We start from the raw sequence: 17,635 nt of genomic DNA, 5'->3' as shown, positions 1-17,635 counted from the left end.
CTCAGCCTAATGAATTCTTAATACGTTCTGAAGAAGTGCCCTACATTTTTCTTTTGCACAGGGCCCTGAAATAGGTGGAGCCCATTTGAGGACAAGGGTCCTCGACCCACACCCGAAGAGGGCCGAGGTTCGGGCTAATGCACGGGGACGGTGGTCATCCAAGGTCTTCCCTGGTAGCAGGGAACTCAGGGTCTCCCCCGGGTGATAGGGTTTCCACTTCCTTTTCCCACTCCATGTCCACACATGGGTGTGGGAGGTCAGCGCAGGGCAGGGCAGCGTTCTCACATTCACCTGCCCCCTCCTTCCCACCGGCTGTGGATGGACCTGGCGGAGACAGGCAGGGGTCGCTCCCTTTGGGCCCAGAGGTGACAGCTCACTCTTATGTTTCCTCACTGCCTCTGGTTTCTTAGGGGATCTCTGGGCTTGCAGCCAAAGACGGCCCATCTGGCTCGCCTAAGGTAAGAAAAAGCACAATTTAGCTGTGGACCAATTTTACCATCAAGTTAATCAGATGACATGTGAGGGACACAGCGATACGGGTAGAGCACTACATGGCTGATTAAAAAAAATGACCTAATTAGATCCCAAACAGTGATTTTCTGTGTGGTATGTAACTGTGGCCCTGTTAAATGCGCTACACATGCACTTACACAATACTGTGTGTTTTCCATGGGCACATTTTTTTTATATGTGAAAAAATTTTTATGTGGAAAGATCACATCAAGTTCATGTAATACTTGTTACCTCCGGAAATGAGGTGGGTGTCAAGGGAGAGATTACTTGCGACTGTCTGATAATTTAAAAAGAGAGTCATTTGGGTAGAGTTTTGTTTTGTTCTTATGGTCCTGGGAATTGAACCCAGGGCCTTCGCACTGAGTTACGCTCTCAGTTTATTTTTTGTTTTTGTTGTTTTGGAAACAGGGTTTCACTAAGTTGCTAAATTGCTTAGGCTGGGCTTGAATTTGTAATCCTCCTGCTTCAGCCTCCAAGAGTGCTGGGATTACAGACTATACCAGATTACAGACTATTACCACTATCCTTGGCTCCAGTGATTTTATTTTCAGCACTCATGCATGCTCTAACTGTGGACCAGGAGAGGTGGGGCGTCAGTTCCTGCCTTTCTTGGGTCCCAGTACTGCCCACTTCCAACTGACTCACAGCACACAGCCACCTCTGAGTGACACCGGAAAGGGAGGGCAGGCGTAATGATCATATTCACTTTACAGAGGAGGCAACAATGTCAAAAAGGTTGAGCGACTTGCCTAAGAACACAAAGCCAGGAAGCAGGAAACTGGACCGCTCTCTCCTCCAAGTCAAGTCAGATACAGTGGGAATGAACAGGCTAGGGCCCCAGGGCCAACTGTTCCCAGACTATGTAGGGGTTTGAAAGATTTAGGGTGCCCTTCTAGGAAAGTGACTTCACCCAGCCCCACTCTGAGCCTCCACACAGACCTGGGATGTGCTAAGACTTTTCTTGAACTCCAGAGATGATGGTCCCTCTACTTGTCTTATGGTGCTGTGAGACTGCGCCCCAGCAGCAGTGACCAAAGAGCAGAGGTGACGCCTGGGATTCAGCCTCCTTGCTCTGCCTAGAAGGTGAGAGGGGTGGGGGAAAGGAAAAAATTATGAGAAAAGAAAAAATGGAAACAAAGTATTTGTAAACGGAGAGGGAGGGTTGAAGGGAGGAGGGTAGGGGAATGGGGAAAAAAATAACCAAGATAGATTATGTACAGGTACAAATTTCCAATGATGAATGTCATATCATATACCTAAGATGCACGGATAAACTTAATGAATTAAAAAAAAAAAAGACTAAAGCTTTAGGTTTCCTAGCAAGATGAAGCTGATTGGCTCCCTCTCTTTGGCAACTCTTCCCTCTTCTTAGAGTCTGATTGGCTTCCTCTCTCTTTCTCCTTCCATATTCCTGGCATTGATTGGTTCCCCTTCTCTGGCTCCTCCCATTTTCCTGGACTTGCCTCCTTAACTTTCACCAGCCAACTTTTAGGTCAGTTGTTCTAAAAGCTGCACTGGTCCCATAAAAGCTGTCCTGAGCCTGGTATGTGGTCAGATGCCAGTACCCCAGGCCCATGGATGCTGATTAAACCTGTGGTAGAGCCCAGGAGTCTAATTTTTAAAAACAAGTCCCACATAACATTGGTTTTATCAGTGAAATTTGGAAACCACCGATTTAGTCCAAATCTTTGTCAAACTGAGGCCCAAAGAGACTAAGTTTCTTGTCCAAGATCATGCAGCTGAGAAACTAAAAGCAAATACTGGGAAGCTGCTGGTGCCCCCCTGACAGCCCTCCCCACACTGCAGCCATACACACACACACAGATGTACAACATCATAAAGATGCACTCACACGGTGTAGATGCACTCACACCACACGACCCTCGCGTCCCTTCGGATCTCACTAGGCTTCTGTTCTGGGGCCTGGCTAAAATCTGGTCTCTACTTCTAGGGTATGCGATGTTCGGGCGAGATCAGTCCCAGTGGAGTGGGAAAAGGACGGCAGTTTCTTGGTGAAAAGCATCACCCATGGCAGCCAGGGCCTGGCATCATTCTGCTACCCCACTGAGCCCAGGTCACATGAAGCAGTGGTGACATCTGAGCTGTTCCTCCCTGTTCTCATCTGTCCCGGGAGGCTGCAGGGGCCTGGCCCCTCAGTCACCCTCCCTAGGATTCAGGTGTCACACGACTGGGCCCCACGCCAGGCTTCTGGTTCCCAGGCCACTCTCTGCCTCACTTGGGCCTGATCCCAGGGTGCCACAGTGTGCTGTGCTGGAAATGGCTGGAAGGCACAGGAGGGCAGAGGGAGGTGCTGAGGTGGCCTTGCTTCTTCCTGAGCTCTGAGTGCCCCTTTCCCTCTTCCAACAAGCACTGAGCAACAGGTCGGATCTTTTAGGTCCTGCCACAATGGACTGCCACCAGCCAGGTCCTTCACAGCAGCCCTGCTCCTCCAACACACAGCCTGCTTTGACCATTAGACTGATTCTCCTCCAAACACTTGCTGTCGCCCAATTAGGAGCAATCCAGTTAGGAAATAAGCAAAAGACGTGAACAGACTTTCACTGCAAAAGACAAACAGATGGCAAACAAGCCCAATAAAGAGGCTCATCATTAGCTATTAAGGGAAGAGAAATTATAATCACAATAAGGTTATCATTCTTCTTCTATCCAAATAGCCAAAATAAGAAATAGTGACAATGCCAAATACTGTCAAGGGTTTAAGAGAAACCGAGTCATACACTGTGTTATTGAGAAGATAAAATGGTACAGCCATTGTGGAAAACAATTTGACAATTTATCCAACTAAACATGCAATTTCTATGCAACCCAGTCATTGTATTTCTGGGCATTTATCCCAGAGAAATAGACAACGCTCACACAAAAACCTGTACGCAAATGTTTATATAGCAATATTATTGGTGTTGCCCCCAAACTGGAAACAACCCAGTTGTCCTTCAACAGGAGTATGACTAAACAAATAGTATTATAACCTACCGTGATGTATTAGTAACAACAAGAAGGAAAGATTCAAAGGTGGGGACGAATCTCCAGAGAAGTAAGCCGAGTGGGAAAAGCCAGTCCCTAGAAGTGACATGCTGTGTGTTTGTATAGCATTCTTGAAACTGCACAATTATAGAAGTGGATAATGGATTAGTGAGTGCCACTGGTTAAGGAGCGGGCAGAGGTGTGAGAGGGGAGTAAGTGTGGCAGTGTGAAGGGCCTTATGGAGATGGAAATATGCCACACCTGACAGGGTCAACGCTAGCATCCGGGCTGTGAGATTATAATTTTGCAGTACACTATTATGGGAAACTGAGGAAAGATGAACTCTTGCTGTATTATTTCTTACAACTGCTGTGAACTTAAATAATTGCAAAGTAAACAAATTTAAGCAAATAGCAATTTAGAGACAGAGAAAAGAAAAACCACTGCTGCTTCTCCAAAATGAAATAAGAGTGGCCAGGGCCGAGGATTTAGCTCAATGGTGCCACGCCTGCCTCAAAAGTGCAAGGTCCGGAGTTTGATCCCCAGTACTGCCAAAAAAGAAAAGAAAAGAAAGAAAGAAGTAAGAGTGGCCAAGGCTTTCAGAAGTGGCCTGCACTTTCCCAGTGGCTTCAGGAGGACGGTCAGCTTCCTCGTTGTTTATATTCCTGTCTTCCTCTCTCCCATGTTCTCAAACAAAACGTCTGAGCCCTCTCCCTTCTTTCTCCTGCCCAAATAGCAAAAAATCTGAAGAAGCCACTAGTCCTAGGTCATGGATAATTAATTGTTCCTACAGTACCTGCTTACAAAGCAATGTACATGTTAATGGAAGCAAGTTCTGTTAAGCTAAAAACTGGGTTTCCTGTAGTGAAACTGCTGACACAGCGGCAGAGGAGGGAAGATGTTTAAGATGGACGGAGAAGGGAGGGCCTCTCTGAACTCTGCCAGGAGAACTGCAAGCTGGGCTGACTCATCAGGCCCGCCGTACCCAGTGGGTAGTGAGCAGAGACCTGAGCACTAGGGGGGTAAGCAGGACGTGATTAAATGCAAATTCCAGGAGCAATGCTTCAGGATTAGATTAAGAATGTTTAGAAACAGAAAATTGGGATATGATAGATAAAAGCTATTTATTAATTTGCTCAAAGACTTTCACTTTTTTGGTGCAAAGAACTGCCCGTTTCCATTCTAGCTGATGATCTCAGTTGCGGGGAAGGTCATCTGGCTACAAATCATGGGCCTGGGTGTGATCCCTTGATTCCAGCCTGACCAACCATGATAATGTGTCAATCTCAGTGATAGGCTGGGAAGGTGGTGGGTGATCTAAATGTAGCCAACTGGAGTCTTACACTGCTTGTTGAAACTGGGTTTGGGAAGAAGAAGAGTTTAGTCTTTAGGGATGAAACTGGGAGGATTATTAAGTTTTGGAACAGCTGCTCAGGAAAAGTGAAGGACGGAGCTCAATCTCAAAGACGGGAGAACCAGAAATGAGACGATAGGAGAAAACCTGGTGGTCCTAGAGCCCCTGGTTCAACTTACCTGAGGCCTGCTGCAATGCTGTCTGGTCAGTGGCTTGGATACAGGAGTTAATTAGTGCCCCTGGGACTGTCTTTTCAGGAAGCTGGAACAAAGCTCAGTCTACCAGCATGAAGGAAGTGGTATGGGGTGCTTGTGGGTTCTTGGTCAGAAAATTCTGCCCCATCTGAGCAAAAACGTCACCCTCATTTTCTTTATCTATACATCTGTTGATGGTCATATAGGCCACTTCCAAATTTTACCTATTATGAGCTGTGCTGCTATAAACATGGCTATTCATATATCACGTCACTGTAAGATGATATCTTCAACTCGTGTTGGGAACACTTTGTTGGGGCAGGGGAAGCTGGGTCAAATGGAATTTCTGTGTTTAGTTTTGTAAGGAATGTCCATACTGATTTCCATAGTGGTTGTACTATTTTACATTACAACCAACTATGTAGAAATGTTCCTTTCCACCCCCAACCCCAGTCTTGTCAGCATTTGTTATTATTTGCTTTATTGATGATAACCATTCTTTCTGGGGTAAGGTGGAATCTCAGTGTTGTTTTAATTTGCACCTTCTCATGGCCAATGATGTTGAACACGCTTTCATGTATATATTTGGCCATTTGTATGTTTTCTTCTGAGAAGTGTCTATTTGTTTCATTTGACCATTTTTTGATTGGATCTTTTATTGGGAGTTCTAATTTTTTGAGTTATTTGTATCTTTTAGCTATTAGTTCTCTGAGAAGTAGCTGGCAAAAATGTTTCCCATTCTGCACGTTGTCTCTTCACTGTTTTGGTCGTTTCCTTTGCTGTGCAGAAGGTTTTTAACTTGTATAGCCTTGTTTGTTGATTCTTGGTATTATTTCTTGTGCAACTGGGTTTCTGTTTAAAAAGTCTTTACCTACACCTATGTCTTCTAGAGTTTCAACTATCTTATCTTTCAGTGTTGTTTCTGTTTTACTATCCAGGTCTTTGAACTATTTAGATTTTATTTTAGTTCATGGTGAGAGATATGTGTATAACCAGTTTTCCCAGCTTAAAGAGGCTGTCTTTCCTCCAGGATATTTTTTTTTCCTCTTTCATCAAAGATTAGGGGATTTAATGTGCCTATGGTTTTTTCTGCACTAGATCTTAGCCAAAAGGCCAAGAAGCAATTACCTATGGTTTTTTCTGCATTCTCTATTCCGTTCCATAGATCCACATGTCTGTTTTTGTGCCGATACCATGCTGTTTTTATCAATTAGCTTTATAAAATAACTTGAAACCTAGAATTGTGATACTTCTTGCTTGGCTCTTCTTGCCCAGGAATGCTTTTGCTTTTGAGTCTCTTCTGCTCCTATATAGATTTTAGGATGATTTTCTCTAGTTCTGTGAGGAATTCTGTAGGCATTTTAATTGGAATTACATTAAACCTACATATCACTTTTGATAGTGTGACCACTTTGACAATATTGGTTCTGCCTGTACAGGAACAGGGGATAGCTTTTCATTTTTTGTTATCTTTTTCCATCTCCTTTTTCAGTACTACAGTTTTCATTATAGAGGTCTTTGATTTCATTGGTTAGGTTAATTCCTAAGTATTTAATTTTTCTTGAGGCTATTGTGAATGTTATTATTTTCCTAATTTCTTTCTCAGTGAGTTCATTATTGGTGTACAGGAATGCTATCGATTTTTGTTTCCTGCTATATTGCTGAAATTGGTTCTAGGAGTCTTTTGGTGGAATTTTTTTGAGTCTTCTATGCAAAGGATCGGGTTGTCTGCAGATAATGATAGTTTTCTTCTTTCTTTGTTCTATGTATCCTTCTTATTTCTTTCTCTTGTCTGATTGCTTACCCAGAGCTTTTTTACCATCTAAGACATCTCTGTTGCTTCAGACCTCAAAACTGCAGGGGTCTTGGGAGGCAGCAGCAGCTGGTTAAAATTTGGAGTCAGATGGATATGAGACAGTGGCCAGGCTAAAAATGGGACCCTGGGAATGTTACTTTCCTGAACCACAGTCTCCCTGTTTTCCATTTGAGTGTGGAAATAGCAGCTGTTGTGTAGATTAAGAGAGATAATCAATGGCAAGTGTTCCAGCAGGGTCCATGAAGCAGCCTGTATGATTTCATGAAGTAGTCATTATGAGAGGAGCCCAGGGCCATATCAGTCCTCTGATGTCCCTAATCCCCCAGGCTCTGACCATCTCCCTTCCCCTACATTCAGCTCTGCCCTGGCCATTCTTGTCCAAACTTTTCCAAATGTCACTCCTTGTTTTTTTACTGTTTTATGCTTTGTGTCTTTATCTAGGTGACATTTTTCTTTCCTTCCACAGAGACTGTTATGAGAATAGGAGTCAAAATAACAACAGGGCCTCTGGGCAGGATCCACCAAAGAACAGGAAGACATTTGGATATGGAGACAGCCAGAGGAAGGCCCTAGGGAGTAGGGGACTAGGACCAAGGATAAGGGATTCAGCCGAGGGAATGCCATGGGCAGTTCTGCAGCTCGGGCAGGCCTCTCAGTGTCTAAGAAAACCTCCACTGACAGAATCTCAAGTCTGCTGAATGTGTGAACTCCATCTCTGGAATGCTCGACAAATCTGAAGCTTTCCACATAGGAATTGGAGAACAGTTTAAAAACATCTTCTAGTACTTTCTGTCCACGTGGGTCTGCACCAGCTGCATGGCTTGGCTGGGGGAAGAAGGCAGCAACAGGCAGAGCTAGCAGACATGGGCCCCACCTCGCTCAGGCCCCCCTCAGCCACACATTACTTACTATGCTTTGCTTCACAGGGCTGTGAAGATTGTCTCCATCCCAAAGTCCTCAGCAGAGTCCAGCTCCCGCGAGACCTCAATTAGAGCCTTAGTGAAGGCTGAAGTGACAGAAACTCCTGCTCTCTAGAGAAGAAGAAAGCAGGCCCTTCTGAGAAGTGGCATGAATCAATGAAGGTACTGTGTAGCATTGACTGCCCAGAGTCTGCAGCCCACAGAGCCCTCTCCCAATCTCCAGAAAATGGCCATTCCCAGGCACAAGCCCAGTTTGTTCTCCGTGGTGTCCTACCTGGGAGACAGCTAAATGGAGCAAAGCAGCGTACCTGGCTGAAGTCAGCCAAGAAGATGTTTTCTTCTAGGAATACAAACTTTTTTTTTCTTTTTTAAGACAGGGTCTCGCTATGTTGTTCAGGCTGACCTTGAACTCATGGAGATCCTCCTGCTTCAGCCTCTCAAGCGCTAGGATCACAGGTGTGCGCCACCACACCTAGTTTAGGAATCTGAATTTTTAACCTGAGGGACATAGCAGGCGAGAAGCGCAAAGGGCAACCCCTGGAAGGAATGTCCATTGGCACCAGGCCCCATGGTTCCCAAAGCTGCTTTGATTGCTCTTCCTCCTGGGGCCTGGTGTTGTTAGCTAGAAGCCCCACAGTCTTCTCAGTTATTACCCTCTGTGGCTGCAGACTTTTGAGGTTTTTGCAAGCCAAGGAGCCTTTACTGCATATTACCACAGCGCTCTTGAGAGGCTGCTTGTGGCCTAATATGCAGATGTGGGGACACATGGGTGCCTGCAGGTGCCTGCAGCCCTGTGAGCCTCCTGCTATGTCTGCCCCCACTCCCAATACCAGGGATCAAAGTCAGGACCTTGTGCTTGTGAAGCAGGCACAGCAACACTGAGCTAAATCCCGGGCTCCTGCTACATGTTTTATCCTGTAATTCCAGAAAGCCTGGAAAAGGGATCCCCCAACCAGGGTTTTCCTGAGGAGGCAGGGAATCCAGGGAAAGAGCACTGGATTGGGATTCAAAAAGCTCAAGTTCCAGGCTAAATTCAACCACCACTTCGTTTGGTGACCCAGAGTCCTTCTCATTCCATCACCGCTGAATCTCTTTATCTTTAATTGTAACTCAGGTCCCCCCAGGGCACTGTTCTTGGGTACCTTTCTTCCCAGTCTTCTCTTCAAATTGGCTCCTTCCCCCCTCTTCCATTCTGCCCCAGCGTTCACGCACACACACAACGCTCAGACATATGCTTTCTCTGAGTCTCTGTCTCTTTCTCTGATTCTCCTAAGATGCCTTGAAGTAGATGCATCTCTGTGGCATTGGTGAAGAGTCAGGGTGCTACAGTTGGGATCTGGAATGTCCCCAGAGACCTGTGTATTAAAGGCTTAATGTGCAACTCGTTGCTACTGGGAGGTGGTGGAGCCTTTACGAGGCAGAGTAGGTAATAAATATTATCAACAAAGACATACAGGACACAGTCAAGTGATGCCTGCTGCTTTAGAGGAAAATAGAACAGGGCAGGGGAGTACCAGGTGATGGTGGGTTTGCTTCACAAGGGCGGTTAGGGGATTCTCTCAGAGAAGATGTGGATGAGAAAAAGCAGTTAGGGCTTCGGGCAAATGCATTCCAGGAGGGACTAGTGCGTGGCAAAGGCATTGCTACAGTTTGGGTCTTGGATGTCCCTCAAAGGCTTGATCCCCACTGTGGCACTACTGGGAGGTGGCAGAACTTTTTAGAGGTGGGGTATCTCAAGGTAATTGGGAGGGTGCCCTTCGAGTGGGACCCTGGTCCCTTCCTCTTCCTCTTTTGCTACCTAGACACAAGGTGAACAATTTTTCCATGCCACATACTAGTCCCCTGACATGCTGCCTCACCACAACCTCAAAAGCAAACAGAGCCAGTGGATTGAGGACTGAAACCTCCAAAACTGTGAACTGAAATAAACCTTTTGTCTTTATAAGCTGACTGCCTCAGGTGTCCTGTTAGAGTGATGAAAAGCTGACTAACATGGGCATTGAGATACAAATGAGCACTCAGTATCTAAAAAACAGCAGGAAGACCTTTGAGGCGGGAACACAGTGAGTGAGGAGGGAGAAGCAGATTCGTGCGGCCTGGGGCCAGGGTCCTGTATGCATCAGGATATTCCAGCTGCTGTACCAAAGAGCCACTCAAGGTCACTGGCTTCACACAGCAAAAGTTCAGTTTTTGCTTGTGTAAAAGATCAGTTCATATAAGATAAGTGCCTCGGAATGGCTGCCGCCACTCTGATAAATAACTTCCTTCTTCATCTTAAGTTTCCCTTTCCTACATCACATACCACGGGTCACAAATAAAACTGACACACGAACAAGGCTTGTCCCTATAAGGAATGGATGTCCAAGAAGGACCCCTGAGTGGCTGCCTGTGCAGCTGACAGGATCCCCGACCCACCTGCACCAGTCACCCACTGTATAACCAAACCCTTTCCTCCAGCGCCCTCCCTTCTCTCCCTTATTGAGCTCTGCCATGTGCGGAGTGATCTTGGGCAGGTGCCAGTTTCTCTCAGCATGCTCAAAGGCCCAGGACTGCCCTTTTGTCACGTGGCTCCCTCCTCTCCTCAGAGTCCTCTGGATCTGGGTCCTCACTTCAGCACGTGTCACCTCTGTTTATGGTTGGTTGGCACCAGTCACACATCCCAACCGTCTCCGTGCAAGGAGGCTGAGAAACATCCTGCAATGGTGACAGGAGATGAAGAGGACGTGTGTCTTGGCAGGGCCTGGCAGCCTCTGCCACAGGCCCAGAAGGCCTTGGTGAGGCTCTTGGGCCTCCCTCTAGAAGTGATGAAAAGCTATTGGAAAATTGACAGGAATGAAATGACCCATTTGTGGGTTTTTTGGTGGTTGTTGTTGCTCTGTTTTTTTGAGTCAAGGTTTCACTTTGTAGTTTAGGCTGACCTTAGCCCAGGCTGGCCTTGAATTTGCAGCAATCCTCCTGCCTCAGCCTTGCAAGTGCTGGGGTTGCAGGTGTGCGTCACCACGCTCAGCTCCATTTTGATTTTGTAAAGGCTCTTCTGGCTGTTGGAGACAAGAAGCCAGGAGTAGCGGCTGGAAGGAAGAATCCCCCCCAAATCCCCTAGCTAGTTCAGTGGCACAGTCAGAATTTGAACTCAACTGGTTTGAGCCCAGCACCCTTGGGCTTTACTCTGCATCTGCTGCCTCCTGATAGCAGCCCTCACCCAGATGACGCAGAAGTCAACCTGCCGACCCATCTCCTAGAGGTGGCTGGACACAACAGACAAAGGATGAGTTTTAGAGTAAGTCGGACCTGGGGTCAGATCCGGGCTCTACACATAGTAGCTGTAGGATATCTGTGGCCATACTCAGCCTCAGTTTCCTGCAATAGGAAGACAATAACGTCACGTAGCTCATGAACAGTTCTGACATTAGACGAGGCCCTGTGAGTGACCTGGGATGGGGCATGGTGACTCTGCTCTTGAGAATCCAAAAGCAACCACCTAGATGTAGCCCTAGTAGCCTGGGATGGGGATTCCTGTTCCCCTTGTTTGGTTTTCCTTCTCCTGGAAGCCCAGGATCCTCTCCCTCTGACTTGAGGCCTTTCCCCTTGTCAGCATGCAAATGCTAGGGGAGGCAGTGCATTCCAAGCCCCTACAGGTTAGTTCCCTCCAGGGAAATAGCTTTGGCAAACCCTCTGTGGAGGCCTTCTCAAATGAGGGTCGTGGGGCCAGTCAGATGGGAAGAAGGATGTCATCAAGAAGCAAAACGACCCTCAAATTAACACCAAAGATTCTTTTCCTCTCTTGGATGATTTTGCCTGCCCTCTCATCCCAGAATTCTCTCACATTCCTTGAATCCATCTAGGAAATGAAAAAACTGGCCAAATTCTAGCCCCTCCGAGGTTAGGACATGGGCAATGTGCAGAGGGATTGGGAGGGAGGGTTGGCCCTGAAATTTGAATCTCTGGGGACCAAAACTTGAAGCTTTTAATCAACGCACATTCACAATAATTCTAAGGTAGAAAGCTACCAAGATTGTGAAAAGCTCTGACCTAAACCCGCTCCTAGCTGAACATATCCTGACATGTTAGACTTGGTGGATCGAGAGCTCTGACTGAGTAAAGAAAGAAGCTGACAAGTCTGCACAGAAAATAAAGCCCTAAGGCACAGAAGAGGACAGTGGAGTGTCTCAGTACGTTCCACAGCCATCTCCAGGGCAGAGCTAGATAGCCTCAGGGAGAAGCTGGGGAGAGTCTACTGGAGCCTTGAAGAAAGCCTGCCAGAGCACTCCCCACCCCCAGCACATAACAGCAAACGGATGAGATTCAAAAGACAGGGACCGCTTAGGTATGCAGAGAAGGAGCAAAAGGCAAGCTGGAGAGGATGAGAGAGAAAGGAGAGGAGGAAGAAACAGGACTTGCAAAGACCTAAAGACAATGGGACTTCAGAGTCCATTAGCCATCCTGAGAAGCTCTCCCGCTGTATAACCAAAACACTCTTACAAAAAGCACCCTTTCAATGGAGCACTGAGCCCCCTGGAAGGTGAAGGCCATCTCCAAGGGCCCCAAATGGACGGAGACAGAGAACAGGAAGAATCCCAGGACAACCAGGAAGGTGGCATCTCCCCACGGGCCATCAGCCCACCTCCACATGGTCTGGAGTTTTAAAGCCCATGTGAGGACGCAAGCGATGTGGGGAGCTGGAAATGAGACCCCAGCATAAAACCTAGATGCATGAAGGCCTAAATTTGGAGTCACGAGGTGGGCCATCAACAGAGGGACTGCGGGAAACACATCTGGCTTGGCTTGGCTCAGGGTTGAAACAAGTCAGCCTCCTCTGAGGATTTGGAATCTTAGGTCCTTCTTCTCTATGAGCTGCGCTTCAAATGCACACTGAATATGAAATTTACTGCAAGTGAGGCAATTCCTTTTTGAAACTGATACTCATAACTCAGAATTCAGGATTCCCGGGGAGAGGAAAGCTTGGGTGAATATTAGCTCACAACTCAGTTACAGGATACACAGGAAAGTAAGCCCCCTGGGGTAGGAATTAGCAGACAAAACACACAGCAGAGTAAGACCCCCCCCCAGGGGACCTCAATAACACGAGAGTTATTGAATGCAGACTATAAAACAAATATGTTTAAATTAAAGTCCTTGAAACTCCCATCAGTCTCAGGAATTTCACTGGGACAGCCCCCTACACCCCGGACTGTGGCCTCAGGCTGGGTCCCTGGGAGCCTCTTTGGGTGGCTACTTACCTTCTAAAATTGAGGTGTGTACATGTATGTGGAACACACAAGGACATGTTTCCAAGTCAGGATTCCTTTGCCAGGGACTCTGGTTAGGAGTGAGTGAAGCTTTAGCTGAGAGCCCTTGGGCTCTTTTTCAGCCATGTATGTATTTTCTTCACCCAGCCTTCCTGCAGCTCTGCTGTGTGTAGGGCCCAAGCCCATGTGCCTACAGCCCGCCCTTCCTTCCCCAGTGGCAGCCACTGGCCCCATGCTGGGCCTTCCCTGACACCGGCTCTGGCTATTGGACTGAGCTCCTTGCTATCTTCTTTGTTCTGGAGAATTACAGTTTGAAATAACAAAGGGTTCCCTATGTTTTCTCCCCTTGCCAGGTTGCTTTCACACCAGTGTCTTGCATCCCATGCTCTTGAAACAGAGCTTCTGTGTTTTGTTGGTGTTTGTTTGTTTGTTTGGTTGGTTGGTTGAGACAGGCTCTCAGTACGGCCCCTAGCTGGCCTTCTGATTCCTCTCCACGAGTTCACAGAGTGGCTTGATCACAGCAGTCATTTCAGAACCCCACACAGTGGTTTCCCTGAAGGCAGGGAGCTTTCATCAACAGAAGGAACATGAGATTGCACCTCTGAGAGCCAGCAGCCAAGAGAGGCTGCTTGGAGTTTGTCTGTCTTCCACGTAACCCAGGAAGCTTGCTCACTGACTGACTGTTGTAGGCAGCAGGATTGGGCAAGGGAATACATTAAATATAGGACACATGATTTATAAGGTTATTTTATGATAATTACCCAGAGAGTCAGATGCAAAGGAGCACAAGAGATTAACCGCACACTAGAAGCCCAAAACATTCAGCTGAAGTTCTAGATCCCAGCAGTTTCTTACACAAGTCCAGCTAATGGCTTAGAGTCTAAGGCAGTATCCTCTAAGAGTCCAACCAGTGGCCTAGAGCCCACAGCAATGTCTCATGCTTGTCTGTATTGAGGATCTGCTCCTGGAAGGGCCAAAGGGCAGTGGTGGAAGCCAGAAAATCCATGCTTGAGAGATGAAGGATCTGTGCCACCAAGCTGAGGGGTCCACATTGCAGCCAGGAAGTGATGCTCATGGTGAAGATCAGAGCTTCCCTGATGAAAGCAGCAGCCGTCCCCAGCGACAGCGAGACCCCGAGCTCCTCCTCCTCTGAGAACAGCCCAGTTCCCATCAGGAAAACAAACCACAGCAAGCTTCTCCTAGAAAATCAACAGGCCAAGATCTTCCCCTTCAGCTCTTTTTATGACTGTTGGTAACGATCTTCAGGTGGATCCTCCATGCCCAGACCACACTGATTCAGCTCAGCTGGGTATTACAGGTTGCCCATTAGGCAACCCACTACACTGACTAACTGACCAGAACCCTGTCGGTGTCTCTCGAAGTGACTGCCTCTAATCATGTCTCTCATCAGTTCCAGGCCACCCCATCAATTCCTCACTTCCTCCCCCACCTACTCTTCCTACTGACCTCAAGGAAGCCACTTGCAGCCTGGATTTTTTGATGCCTCTTCTCACTGTTACACCCATCACTGTCCTTAGTCCTCTCTGATTGGAGGGATTTTTCTTCCTTGCAAGAGTCTTTATCTTTCCTTTTCCTCTTGCTTCTTCCCATTCTCTGCCTTCTTCACTTCCTCTTAGCCCTCCTTCCCTCCGGGAGGAAGGAGGCAGAGCATCCCTGAGGTATTTGTGACTGTCCAACATTGTCTCATTCCTTCTGCAGGAATCTTCCTGTCAAGATAGGCATCCCCTGCTGTCTTAGTTACTTTGCCACTGCTGGAGACAATACCTGCAAATGACAAGAGGAGAGGTTTCTTTTGGTTCATGGTTTTTAGAGGATTCAGTCCATAGTCAGCTGGCTCTAAGGCAGGAAGGGCATGGTGGAAGGGTCTGGTGGAGGAAACCTGCTCACACCATGGTGGCCAGAAAGCACAGAGTGAAAGGAGGAGCTGAGAAGGGAGATAAATCTTGCCAGGTCACTGAACTGTGTTGTCCACCCAGGCTCCACCTCCGAATAGCACTTTCAGGCATGGATTCCCCAGTGGATGAATCCCCTGATGAGTACATTGCTCCCATGACCCAATTATTATAGCTAGCTAAATTAGGTAGAAATACTATAGACAGTCAGTCAGGGATAGGCCCTCAAGGGAGTCAGTGTGGAAGATAACACATTGGAACTGTGGTTGGAGGCACATCTGAAGAAGATTAAAATCACAATGGCCAGATTTACGTACTTCCCTAAGGGATAAAGGGAAGCTTAAAGTTATTGGTACCACCCTCTTGAGATTTCCCATATAAATACTCCATTATCTCATTGTGGTGGGCCATCTTCTCCTACCCATTAAGACTACTACTCAAACTAAGACTAAAGATAAGACTAAAACTATAGATTATCAACCAAGGTTACCAAGTTCTTCCATATGTGCCCTTGCTACTACGGGATCAACATTAGCTAAGTGTCTATACTTGTAATTGTATTGGCTGATTATAATTTTTGACCCACATTCTGCCCAACCTTTGTGACCTTGCTCTATAAAACTTTCTCAGAGAAGTGGGCTCACGGGCAACCCATTTGGGGCCCCTCCCATCTCCCAGGAGCTATTCCTATTCCTCATTCCCATTCCCATTTCTATTCCCCAATAATTTTTCCTACTCTTAACCTTTGTTGTTCCTTGGAATTCATTCTTCAACTTCATGGAGCACGAACTCAGTGTATTTGACATCTAGCAAGTTAGGAGTTACATTTCCCTTATATGCATCACAATCACTTTCCAAAAGCCCCACCTCTGAACACACAAGGCTTTTGGGAGACTTGTAGATCGAAACCTAACACCTGCTCACCCACATTGCTCCTAAAAGTTCTTCCTTCCTATAATTAGTAGGCTCATTGTAAAGTTCATATAGAGAAATAGCCCAGCAAAAAAAGGTAGATACATTCTATAAAGGAATAGTGAAGGGCCTAACCTATCAGATATTCAAAATAGCGTGAAACTATGGAGATTAAAATAAGAGGATTAGACAGTGCAATGGAACACAGAAAAAGTATACAAAAAGAAAACAGAAAAAAACAGCAACGTGGATATATAAAAATTGTGTTTCAAATCAGTGGGCATAACATGGATTATTTATAAAATACATGGCATAATTGGGTAGCTAACTAAAAAACAAAATTGCCCACATAGCTCTTTCTCAGAAATGTACAGCCAATACAATTTCACTTGGATACTCCCAAAATTTGTGTGAGGCTGGGTTTGATAATTAATTGAACTTAAAGAAAAATATTTGAAAATATGCAAAGCTCTTGCCCACACATTTTATCTTATACTAAAATAAATTTCAACCCAGGGTGCTGTAGCCACGTTCCTGTCTGTGGTTTTCTTTGCCAAGAGCAAGTCAAAAACCCCTCCGGTGAAACTGGTGAGCCAGGCTGGGAGAAGTATGACCTTCAATGCCAGGAGAGGCCAACTCTTGGAGAAACTGATCCTTTCACGTTATGATCCAGTTGTGAAAAAAATAAATCCTCTGCATAGAGCAGAGGAAAAAAATGCTCCCTCTAAACAATAGATTGAAAATGAATTTGATTATAAATGAGAAAATTAAAAGTGGCATTCTGATTCAGAAACCCTAAAGCCTGTGGATACATATTGAGGCCATACTGTTAAGTGAAATCAATAAGACACATGTGTAAATACTGAATAGTTTCTCCTGTGTGAAAAACTAAAAGTGTAAATGAGATCCAAATTGTATAATATGAAAAAGGAAGAAAAGGGCTAAAGGTGTAGGGGAACTGGGAAGGGTAGGGGAAGGAAATAAGGGAAAAGAAAAAATATGAGAAAAGGAAAAATGGAAATAAAGTCTTTGTAAGTAGGGGAGGGGAGGAGTGTGGGGAAAAAATGAGAAGCAAGATCTGTCATGTAAGGGTAAGATCCCAATGATGAATGTAACTGTCTTGTATACTTAAAAAGTACCAATAAACTCAATGAAGAAAAAAAGGAACCCTACAGCCTATAATAAAAGAAGAGGAAGCAGCATGATATCAATTGTCTCCTGTGATTTGAAGGCCAGTATGAAAGACTGTAATGTAGTGAAAGAAAGTTCTTCATATTAGGACAAATATCACTGTATCACATTTATATATCTTTCTGGATATTTTTATAGCCCTTAATAAAAATGTTAAAATAAATTTCAGCTATATCAAAGTCTTTAAACATGAAAAATAAAACCACAAAAGTACTATTTAAAAATCTTAAAAAATGAATTTGGGGATAGGAAGACCTTTTAAAATATGACACAAAAAACAGAAACCATGAAGGAGAAGCTGACACTTTTGACAACATAAAAGTTAAGCTTTCCTCCATGGAAAAAAACAAAAACAAAAACGAAAACACCATACATAAGCAAATTGTGAACTGTCATCTCTAGCTCAGGTAAAAGGTTTGACTTAATACTATGTGAATTTCTGCCCAAAAGAAAGGGAAAAAACAATCCAAATTTAAAACCAGTAAGTAAAGTATATCAATGCTGACAAGGAAGTGTTTTTTTTTTTAACATGAAAAAATACTCAAAGTCACCTATAAAAGAAATGCAAATTAGGTTGCAAGACCATAGCTC

General features: G+C 45.6%; 2 protein-coding genes across 2 annotated transcripts in view; one reads left to right on the top strand and one right to left on the bottom strand.

The window, feature by feature from the left end:
- Nsf (N-ethylmaleimide sensitive factor, vesicle fusing ATPase) overlaps positions 1–17,635 on the top strand; it is a 323,620-nt gene that overhangs the window by 35,094 nt on the left and 270,891 nt on the right. The window lies entirely within an intron of this gene.
- The window catches only part of LOC104871529 (ADP-ribosylation factor 2), a 113,669-nt gene continuing 110,127 nt past the window's right edge, over positions 14,094–17,635 (bottom strand). Inside the window, exon 9 of the transcript XR_782891.3 lies at positions 14,094–14,813. The gene's annotated coding sequence lies outside the window, so the exon portion shown is untranslated. The remainder of the gene's footprint in view (positions 14,814–17,635) is intronic.

This window comes from Fukomys damarensis, unplaced genomic scaffold (genome assembly GCF_012274545.1).
Source record: "Fukomys damarensis isolate Sample0158 unplaced genomic scaffold, DMR_v1.0_HiC HiC_scaffold_23, whole genome shotgun sequence".
In the NCBI taxonomy this organism is placed as follows: Eukaryota; Metazoa; Chordata; class Mammalia; order Rodentia; family Bathyergidae; genus Fukomys; species Fukomys damarensis.
Note: the sequence above shows the minus strand (reverse complement) of the source record. Positions and strands in the feature narration are given on the sequence as shown.